Source organism: Trichosurus vulpecula, chromosome 6 (assembly GCF_011100635.1).
Source record: "Trichosurus vulpecula isolate mTriVul1 chromosome 6, mTriVul1.pri, whole genome shotgun sequence".
NCBI classification, from domain to species: Eukaryota; Metazoa; Chordata; class Mammalia; order Diprotodontia; family Phalangeridae; genus Trichosurus; species Trichosurus vulpecula.
The window spans coordinates 60479598-60491530 of NC_050578.1; the positions used below are offsets into that span (position 1 = coordinate 60479598).

General features: G+C 35.8%; 1 pseudogene; it reads right to left on the reverse strand.

The window, feature by feature from the left end:
* Positions 1-557: 557 nt before the first annotated feature.
* On the reverse strand, positions 558-1042 carry LOC118855446 (annotated as a pseudogene).
* Positions 1043-11933: the final 10891 nt, after the last annotated feature.

Genomic DNA, 11933 nt, shown 5'->3' on the forward strand with positions numbered 1-11933 from the left:
GAAATAATTTATCTTTAATGTTATTCACTTGTCAATAAGAGACTTGGACTAGATGAACTCTGGCATACCATGAATTTGTAATTTTTGATGGCATGATAATTTTTTTTACATTTTTTTCCCTTTCTTGCAAATTTTTTTTATTATATGAATTAAGAAAATGTTTTCTTTTGCCCAATATTCCCAAGAATAAGAAGTATTATAAGAGGGAAAAGGCTGGTGGACAAATCCAGTTACAACAGAATGATGAATAACTGAATTCTTAGATCAGTAAATTGAAATGTTGCAGCTTACAGGGGTTAAGCAAGATGTAAGCCTAATGAGATCCTGAGACAACTTAGTGACTCTCAGAATTTGGAACACAAGCCAATCTCACAATTTTCTTAATCTAATCCTTCTTGAATTATATTCTTCATAAAGACCAACTGTGGAAATAACTGCCTGACTGGAGAATAGGGGAGGTTTCACCAGTCTAGTTCATTGCTACTTTCCTCTCATCTTCATTGGTTAATGTGATAGAGCAGGCAGTTGGTGTACAATCATTTCTGTTCCCACAGAGGTCAGAGGCTCCACAGCATGGCAACAGCTTTGCAGACGCCCTCATCATGATAGTTGAAATAGCAGAGTCCTGCAAAGGTCGTGGCTGAGAGCATGACGAGACCTGCATTGGCACCTTTCACCAACTTGTCTCCGTGAACATAGTCAGCAATAAGCTGTTCAAGCCTCCAGTGACTATGGAGGGTGAGGACTGCAGCCAGTGAGTTGTCCATCACAGAGCTCGGGTACAGGTAGGCAGCTAGGAACAGGCCCAGCAACAAGACACTGAGGCTCTCTCGCTAGTCCAGTGCAGAGATGCAACCTTAGACTGAGAGCTGCGGTTTGCAGACAGGTGGATGTGCCGCCCTCCGGGGGCAGGCCAGTCCGGCAGAGAGGCTGAGATGCCGGTGGATCTGACCACGAGGGCATCCAGTGGCAGAGCTCGGCCCTGCCAGGCACAGCTAAGAAGGTTCAGGCGCCCGAGCGCCGCAGCCGCCAGCAGCGCCATGTCTGGCCCAAGCGCCCGAGGTCACTAATATTCTTACATTTTCTTTTGTGTCAATCGGTTTAAGCCAGGGGTGGGAAACCTGCAGCCTCAAGGCCACATGTGGCCCTCTAGGTTCTCAGATGTGGTCCCCTGACTGAATCCAAACTTCAAAAACAAATCCCCTTAAGAAAAAAGATTTGTTCTGTAAAACTCAGGCTCAGTCAAAAGGCCTCACCAGAGGACCTAGAAGGACACTTGTAGCCTCAAAACCTCAGATTCCACACCCAGACTTAGGAATTTCCAACTGCTTCTCCTATTCAGTCAACTCTAGTAGCCCTCGGTTATGCCTGGGATAAAATATTATTTCCTCTATTTGGCTTTTAAAGTTCTCCACATCCTGGCCTCAACCTCTTCCCACCTCATTGGATTTTATTTCCCTTCCTGTACTTCGTGAAGCTGACTTTCTCTCTGTTCTTCACACATGGCTCTCCCAGTCTCTCAGCATGTATACTGGCTATTCCACAAGACTGGAATACATCCCCTCCTTAACTCTGCCTCCCAGTATCTTCCTCTCTTCATTTATGATGTACAAAAATAGCTTCCTCTTCATGGAAACTTTCCTGGTCTCTTTAACCTACAATGCCCTCCCTGCCAAATTACTTATATTTACACAGTTGGTATAAATTTGATTTATATTTATGTTCTATATCATTTATGTATAGGTACTGTTTCCCTTAATAGAATATAATCTCTTAGGGAGTAAAAACTTTCATTCTCTGCATTTCTCACTCTAGCACTTGGCACAGTACCTGGTAAACTACAGGAGCTTTATGAATATTGATTGATTGATTAATTAAATAGGGACATCATTTGGTTAAATTCTTTTTGTTATTATGAACAAAGGTGCTCTGGATATTTTAAAAATATTTTCATTTTATTTTTCCTTTAAATAACACCTTTACGATATAATGCTTTTAGTGGAAACACTGGGTTAAAATATATGAATGTCAACTAAAAATTAATTAATTAATTAAAAATTAAAAAATAAAAACAACAAAAAATACATGAACTTATTTGTTCTCATTTTGAACTCATTTTATAAACTGACTCCTTCTTTTCAAAAAATGATGGCTCCAACATATTGATCTTCCACATGGATAGTAGTATAGCTGTTTCTCTACAGCCCAACAATGTGGGGCTGTACTGTTTTTAACTATCTTTCCTAATTGAATGGGCATAAGGTGATAAATCAGAGTTGCTTTAATTGGCATTTTGCTCTTCATTTGACAATTAGAAACAAATTTCAGATGAATATTTGCAATTTGCATTTCTTTTAGCAAGAATTATCTGTTTAAATATTTTGGTCATTTATCTAGAAGCAGATCTATCTCACTCTTGTACATTTATTTCCATTCCTTATAGAAGATGAATTTCAGCTTTTGTTTGCAACAGGGGTAGAGACTGAACCTATGATAGGAAACTGCCTGATGGTGGAACTACCTTCATGAAAGCAGGTTGACACTTTCTCTGCCATCTAGAATCTTCCAGGCCTGACCTAAGCACCAAAGCCTTAAGTAACTTGCTTAAATTTGCAGAAGGAGTAGCCTTCAGTGGCTAGAAAATGACCCCAGGTTCCTGCTTGCAAGGTGAGCTCTCTATCCACGATGTCATGCTTTGATAAAATTACTAAAAATATCTTTTTATTCTTGTTCTTTTGTTCCTTCTTTTAGATGCACTGTTGGTTGAATAAGTTTTCATTTTTATATAATAAACCAACATACTTTGTCTTCTGTAGTTTTTCTATTTATTCAATAAACATAACTGTATAATATGATACATTATAATAACATAATAAATTAATTGCATTTTTCTTTAATTTTTTTGAACTGATACTTTTGGAGGTCATTACAACACACAGTGTGAGATATGTAACTAATCACATTTTTTCACCATACTGCTAATCAATTTCCCCAAAATTTTTAATGAATTCCCTTTTTAAATTTTTTTAATAATCTTATGTTTATAAAACACTAGAATATTAAATGTTAGTAGTTCTAGTGCTAAAATATTCATACTACCTCCTTGAGCTATTATTTTCTTTAATCTGGTAGTAAATAGTTTGATATTATTGCTGCTTTATGTGATAATTTGAAATCTGGCAGCACAAAATTATCCCTCTCATTAAAAACAAAAATAAACAAAAGCAAAAGAAACAAAACATCCTTTTGATACTCTTTCCTATTCTTTCACATAGATTTTTTTAACCACTTTATTTAATCTTGTGAGGTATTTTTATTGGTATTCCATTAAATCTATTTCATTAATTTGGGTAATTTTTGCCATTTTTACTGCCTTGGTGCAACCTAGTCAAGCACATTAGAAATCTTTGTAAAGTTGTAATTATTTATTTAAATAAGTTAAGTTTATTTTATAGATTTTTATGTTGACTCTGCATGTGTTTATATAAATGGGTTGATATACAATTATGTGATACATTCTGCTCTTATAAGAAATAGCATTTTTCCCATTTTTTGTAGCTTAGGTCAATGATACGTTAAAATAATTGTTTTGTAGATTTATCTTGCATACCTCTATATTATGGGAAACATTTTAACTCACTTTTAAAAAATATTTCTTGACATGAATATATAGTCTGCAGCTCACACTGTCCCTATACCCCAATTTAATCAAATAAAAGAAACAAAGCAAAATATAAATTCCTTAACATAAACTTAGCAAAACAAATTCCCACATTGACCATGTCTGAAAAGGTATGTATATCTTTGCATTTTAAGAATATTACCTCTTTGGCAGGAAGAAGTGAGTGATTTGTCTCATCTGTAGTACTCTGGAATTATTGTTTATCCTTTCATTGAGCAAAGTTCAAAACTCTTTGAGTTGTTTTTCTTTTCTATGATGTTGTCATTATATAACTTATTTTCCATGTTCTGCTCACTTCAGTGTGCATCATTTCAGATTCCTTTTCCTCTGTAATTCTCCATTTTATCCTTTCTTATGGCAAATAATATTTCATTATATTCATATGCCGTGACTTTTTTAAATCATTTCCCAATAAGTTGGTACCCTCTTAGTTTCTAATTGCTAGTACCACGAAAAGAACTATTATAAGTACCTTTGTACATTTATGTCCCTTCCTTATTTTGATATCTTGGATATAGATAGTAGCACAAAGGATCTGCATAAAGTAACTTCAGGGGCATATTTTAGGAGCAATAGTTCTGTATTGCTTTCTAGAATGGCTGGACCAATTCACAGATTGACTAACAGTGTATTAATACATTTGTTTTGCCAAAGCCCTTTCAATATTTGTTATTTCATGATTGTCATATTTGCCAATGTGATGGGTATGAGATTGAACCTTAGAGTAGCTTTAATTTGCAGTTATCTAATTATTTGGGATTTAGGGTATTTTCTACATGGTTTATTTAGTAACTGTCAATTTCGTAGCCTCTTTTCTTAATGAATCATTATGCCATCCCCAAATGGAAATATTTTAACCTCTTTTTGTTACATTTGTCTAATTTATTTCTCTGCCCTATCTCCTATATTGCTATAACTATGTTGAATAGTAATGGATAAAATAGACAATCCTACTTAGATGGAATTCCTCTAATAGGTCTCTTTATCTATAATGATTACTTTTGAATTCCAATACCTTTTTATCATGTTAAGAAAAACTTTCATACTAATACTATAATGTTTTGATATAAATGGGGTATTTTATTTTATGAAAAATCTTCCCCAATAAAACTTGCCATGTTTTTGTTCTTCCTTACTTATGTAAGGTAATAGAATTCTGATCTACACAGGAACACAGGAATATGGACAATAGAAGGGGAAGCAAGATGGATGGGTCTAGAATAGTCAGCATCTACCTAAACTATCAGCTGTTACTTCATATTCAGACTCTTCTACTTCCTTTCCAGTACTTCTCACATATGTAGGAACATGGGCCTTTCAACAAGTTTTTTTTTTTTTCCAGCTTAGAGATCAGCCCAGTTTTTATCTTGTCTCATTTAGTCTGCAGTTCAAAATCTAATGATTATCATTACTTATTTCAATTAATTAATAAGCTTTCATTAAGTGCTTATGATGTGTCAGGAAATGTTCTAAAATGTACAGATTAAAAGAAATACAAAAACATTTCTTGCCACAGAGAGCTTACGTACAAATAATGGAGATTTTGTATACACATATATATACATATGTATGCATATATGACATTCATATCTGTCTCTGTGTATGTATGTATATAAATGTATAAATGTGCATATCTATACATATAGGAATATACATACACATAGGTATGCATATCTCTCTATATATCTCTGTCTCTCTATTTATCTATCCATCTACTTATCTATCTATCTTTCTATCTGTAGGCCTGTGCATGTTACATTCAGAGTACAGAGGGAAGCCCAAGTTGCAAGGAAGAACAGGAGACTTTTTTAGAAGAGTAGATTAAATTGCTTGAGGCCATCTAGTCCAAACCTCTAATTTTTTTCTACTTAATAGTATTTTATTTTTCCAACTACATGTAAATATAGTTTTCAACATTCGCTTTTATAAGATTTTTAATTCCATATTTTCCCCCTCCCACTTCCCAAGACAGCAAGCAATCTGATATAGGCTATGCATATACAATCCAAAACCCCCCTTTTTTTCAGATGAAGATACTATGTTCCAGTGAATTTGTAACTTTGCCTAAGGTCATACTGTGATTATCTTCCCTTTTCATCCAAGTAGAGATAAGTTTAGTTTAAGAAAAGTTCTTTTAAAAAATGGGAACATTTCTGAAACAAATGTGGGACTACCATTTCTTTAAGTAGGAGTGCAAATTAGTTGAATCAAATTGCTTTCCTCTTAATCCCTTTCTAAGGTGAACTACACTGAGAGAATAAACTTGTGGACAGGACATCTTGGTCATTTTGGAAAATGAAAGACCTTGGAAGATTGGAAAAGTGGTTCTAAGGCAGCCTGATCCCGATATACCATGATCAGGAGACATCATGAGGTAGGAGAGGAGCACAGAGGAATACTGTAATCAAAAGCGTGTGCTCTGGTTTGGCAATGAGAGGGCCTGGGTTCAAACCCCAGTTCTTTTACTTGCTACATCTCTGAATCTGGGCAAATCATTTCCTGTCTTCATAATTTTTTGTAATTATTTTCTTCATTTATAAACGATGGGATTAGAATTGATGATCTCTAAAACCATGTCCAGCCCTATATGTAAAATTTTCCAACATAAATCTGACCTTTAGATTCCAAGTCGTTTGTTTTAATTTTTCTACTATACCATACTTAATTTGTAAGAACTATAATGCTTTTTCTGAATGCCCACTTATTGTTACTATATATGAATCTTGTTGGCTGTATATATTAATTACTGTACTCAAACTCTCCAAAAGGAGGTAAATTGTTGAAAGAACACTTCTACTTTGTGTCCTTGGGTGTTTTGTTTTCCTATTTTTTTTCCTGTGTTTTGGAGGGTTCTTTGGGCAAAACATCACAGCACAGGGAAAGCAATGTACTTTCAGCCAACTTATTTTTAATAGTGTTGCTCTCTCAAGTGTTTAAGCCATTCAGACGGCCTCTCTTGAGTACATTGGCAAAGTCTCTCATTTATTGTTTATTGCCTCTCCTCTCTGCTTTCCTTCTTAGGGGGACTGCACCGCTGGCTTCTGATACCATGGCCTGGGCACATTGCCATGGTGAGTGGGGGAGGGGCGAGGGAGGTAGAAGCTTATACGACCTTAGGTTACCTGTATTCAGTAGCTCAGTATCTGATTAGAATAGGAAAATCACTTAAGATGTTTAGCAGGAGGGAAAGAGTATGTGAAGTACCTCATTAGTCCCTCCTCCAAAACTCCTCTAGAGCATCACATCCCTAGTATTTCTTAAATTTGATAGAGAGCAGAGACAATCATAGTGAGCAACCATGGAAAAGCAGATTATCCAAAAAGAATTTTGTTTTTGTCTAAAGCAAGGATTTAATTGGTAAAAAGAATTCCCAGGGAAGACATTCCCTCTCCCAATGAACCTGTTTTTCAACCTATAGTGTTGGGAAGTCTATCTGGCTACCAGGAGACATTAGAATGGTGGTCTTTTGGGTCCTGAGCTTGACTCTTTATTCATTATGCCTTGCTGTATCTGTATGAGGGGAGGAGGGAGAAGACAGGTGGGGGCAGGGAGGAATAGCAAAGTAGAGGCACAGATGAGAAAGAACAGAGAGAGAAAAGAGATCACACAAGAATACAGGCAGGGGTTCTCGTGGCTGTCCTCATGACAAAATATAGTCAGTTTCTCTTATTTTCTGATTGCAGCTAATGCTTATTTTATGTGTTTTTTTTTAAACAACTCAACTGGAACTAAGAAGGACAGCATTAAGGAAATGTTAGTTTCGGGGATAAGGCATTTTTGGATAATTTTCAATTAAAAATAGATGAGGGAAGAGAAAGTCAAATTCACCAATGAAACAACATTGGTACTTTCCTGTCCTGCAGACTTCCTTCATTGGCAACAAGTCCCAGCTTTGTTTTCTGGTCCATGCCATGCTGCTTATCCGGACTTCATTCCCCTCTGAGAAGAGCAGACAAAAATCTCCCAGAAGCTCTGCCTTATGAGCAAGGCCGTCTCCCCAGGCTGTTCTGAAGCCTGCACGGTGCCAGATAAGGAAAGAGCCCACTTCAAACAGTGAGCCATGAATCAGCCAACCTGACTTCAATCTCTGCATTACAGCTAAGGCACGCAGCAATTTTAGAAGCTCACTTACATTAAATGAAATTAAATGAAACAGACTCACTTAATTCTTGTTTATAAAGAGCTCTTGAAGTGCTGTTTTAAACCAGTTGCTTGGTAATGCCATGAAGCAAAGAGGTTGATGGAGCTCACTGTGAGAGAAAGGGCCTCTGGGTTTGTTGCACAGACTTATTGGGCTGACTAAGAGAACCATTTCCTTATATCTTATTCATACGTTACAGCATTACATAATGTGCCATCCATTATCTTTGAACTGGGATGTTCAACCCCTCCCCTTGTGGCAGGGTTATTTGTAAAACAGGAGGTCCTTTGGGGAATACAAATGATAGCTTAATTGTTCTAGGGAGCCATGTAACTCAAGGCCTCTCTCATTGTGCTTCAGGAAAACATTTCTCCATTGTGGTAATGAGATGTATCACTGCTTCTTTAAGGAAGTTCAGCAGAAAAAAAGTCATTTTAATTTCTCGGCATTTTAAAATCTGATGAATAATAAACTCGAAGTCAGTATAAGAAACAGCACTAAAATAATCTCTTCTAGGTCATTTTTTTCAAGTTTTTTTATTTAGAAAATCCCATTCCATTAGTTTGTTACAAAATCCAACCTTATTGGCATAAAGAGGGACCTGTGATTTCTTTGGCACAGGGTCCTTCTTGGATGAGGAGACTTCCATTACCGTATGGGGTAGTACCTTCTCTGCAATTTAAAAGTCTTAGAGAATTGTCTGGAGGACTAGGGGTGGATGAAGTGTTAAATGACCTGTACAGGGTGATGTATACTCAGTGAGGCCTTGAATCCAAATCTTTCTGCTCCTAAAACTGCTCTATCAATTATATATATGTACACATATATATGAATATACATATACATTCACTTACGTATATACACATGCACACATGTGTACAATATACAGAGTGTCCCTAAAGACTGGACACATAGGAAAATTGATGGCAATGTGGAGTTATTGCATGGAGTCCATGTGAATCTTGCAAAGTGCATCAACTTTTGCATCACAAATGATGGAAATTATATTGAAGATGTTATTTGTTAATATTCCACTTAAATAAAATGTTGAAAATTTCATTCATTTCATTTCTTGAAAATGTGCATTTTTGCCTATGATGTCCAGACTTTAGGAACACCCTGTATAACACGTGCACACATACAAATACTGTATACACTTGTAACAATGCACACAATGCATTTATACATGCATGCACACTGCACACACAATCGTACATGCATGCATGCATGCGTGCGTACACACATACAGCTATTTGGGAAGAGGTCAGCATGTGAATTCATTGATTTAAAAATCTCCAGGCTAAGGAATTGATTTCACCAATGCTGGTTCACAACTATTATTCAATTTAAAATCTTAGAGTGTTGCCTTGAGGAACATCTGATAATCATGAACTATTTAAACCAGATTAAGGTATCATCTGATCATAGATTTAGAACTGCAGAGAAGCTTGGATATCATGTAATTCAAAGTGCACATTTTATAGATGAGGAGATGAAGGCCCAGAGAGGAGCAGTGAGTATGTGTCAGAGACAGAACATAAATCTCGTTCTTTCTGTCTTGAAGCACAGTCCACTATACTCTGCTATCTCTCTTTACGTTCTTATGTGAATTATTAAAAAAATGTGTGTGATGCCAAAAACAAATCCATTTTCCTTTAGTAATGCAATATGACCAATAATTCTCTTTTGAAGTTTGGGAAGCTTGTTTCCAAAACCAGTTCAATTGCAAGGGTTATCTATTTCCTAATTAAATGATTAGCTAATCAGAGAAATCAATATATGCTAATGACAGGGCTAAAATTCCCAAGTGGATTTAAATCTATGACTGCAAGCTCAGAAGCATCTGTTCTAACGATTAAGTCATTTGTTCTATGTGTATCAGATAGTAGCCCATTAGCTTATTCAGTGATAATCAAAGCTTTCTCTTCTATAGGCTCAAAGTAAAGTGAATAAAACATTTCCCTCATTGACAATTTCTTAATGGATTTATTCATCAGAAACAGTAACCCTTGAACTAGACCTTAGTCAGGCAATGGAAAAAAAAATTGAGGAACACTTTGAGTGTGTCTGCATTTTCCTTGAAATATTGTCCTCTATGGAAGTTAATTTTTTTCCCGCATTCCCAGTATCATACCCAGCAACTACTTAGCAAAGTTCCATTAAATATCAATTGCTTCAGTGCAAATAATATTTTAAGTACTTTCATTTTAACCAAAAAAGGAGTATTTTGCAAAAGTAGTGAGAAATTTTTTAAAAATCATATGCATGTATAAATATCCTTTTAAATTCTATATAGAGAGAAAATAGGAGCTTCAGAAAGAATGGTGAAAAGAAGTCAGAATACATGGTTCAATTCATTGATCAGGCAGAAGAATTCGATGCTCTAGAGGACACATCATTTTATTACTGCTGAGTGGCATTTGGGTTAAGAGAGGTAGAGGTATGTGGGATCTCAAAGAGCTTGAGTTTACTGAGAGACTGGTGGCACAGAGAGAGGAGATACTATTTGAGGGAGACCAGTTGTGCACTGAAGGGAGTCACTGGCTACCAGAAAGTAGCACCTTCCATGCAGACATCTCTGTTGGCTGAGCAGATAAGAGGCTGAGATTGCTCTTTTCAGCCTCTCTTGTCCCCTCTCTGACAGCATTGGGAGATTTTCTTTCCCACTTACAGGGATCTTTCCCTGCCTGTTTTTGCTGTTATTAATCTTGATTCATCTACATAGGGAGTTCATTTTACATTGTTATGCTGAACAGGACTATAAGTGTTGCCTTAATGTGCTTAAGGGTGATGCAGTTCTGACCAGGTTTTCATGTTTCCAGAATATATGTTAGGATTTCACTCCTGGTTTGGTGGTCAAAGAGACCTCCTGGGGCCATATTTTATGAGCCATTTTATCCTATTTTTCCTAACTGAATTCTCAAGGGCAGAACTGAAACAGAATATGAGGACTGCCCCTGTTTGACATCTCTGTTGGTTGTAGTCTCCTGGCCTGGCTGCCTTGTCCTTTCCTTGCTCCTTCATGCCAACTCTTTTTTTTTTAGTTTTTAAATTTCCTTTAAACTTAAATACAAAATAAGAAAATGAAAAAAAATAACACCATGTACAAAGCAGGACATAAGAGAAGATTCAATATAAAGCAATACATTTCCATCTCAAGAAAATCTATATAATAAATACTATACATTATTTTGAAAGCTGTCCATCTCTTCTTTGCTTCCCAGTAGGTTTGCTTTTGTCCTCTACTGTGCACCTTTTACTTTATCTCTGACCCCGCCCCAAAGACTACAACTAAGTATGGATATATATGTATGTACATACACATATACATATATCTATATATACATGTAGTAATACACACATATACAGATAGCCATAAACATGCACATATATGTATATATATATACATATACATTCAAACACACGTATGTAAGACTGAATTATGCTTATTTCCACTTGTCATTTCTTCTTCTGAAGGCAGATGGCATCTTCCTTCATAAATCCAAGTCTTCCCATATTTTTCTAAATGTACCAACTCATCATTTCCTACACCACAACAATATTCTGACCCAAACACATTCTGTCTGAGAGATTGTCTATGATTGCTTTTTCCCCAAAATTTTCTGTATTCCCTCTATTCTTGGCTACGTAGACTTTATACAGGAAAAAAAAATTTAATTTAAAATAATCGGTAGTATCAATTTTACACTTCAACACTGCTCTCAACTTAATAGTTTAGGGTCAGATACTACTGAATCTAGTTCCTTCACATCTTTTTTCACTGGTTTTCTTGCAGTTCCTGACCCTCTGCTCTTCCAAATGAACCCTGTCTTTGACTCAGTAAGATAAAATTTTAGTACTTTGGTTGGGATGGCATTACATAAATAGATTAGCTAGGTAAAATTGTCATTTATTTTATTATATTAGCCTTACCTACCCATGCAAAATAAAAATTGCCTCAATTATTTAGGTCTAACTTTGTATAAAAGATGTTTTGTATTTATATTCATATAGTTCCTCTGTCTGTTTTGGCAGGTACATTCTAATTTTTATAATGTCTAGCTATTTTATATGGTCTAAAACTATTGATTAATATGACTGACACATAGT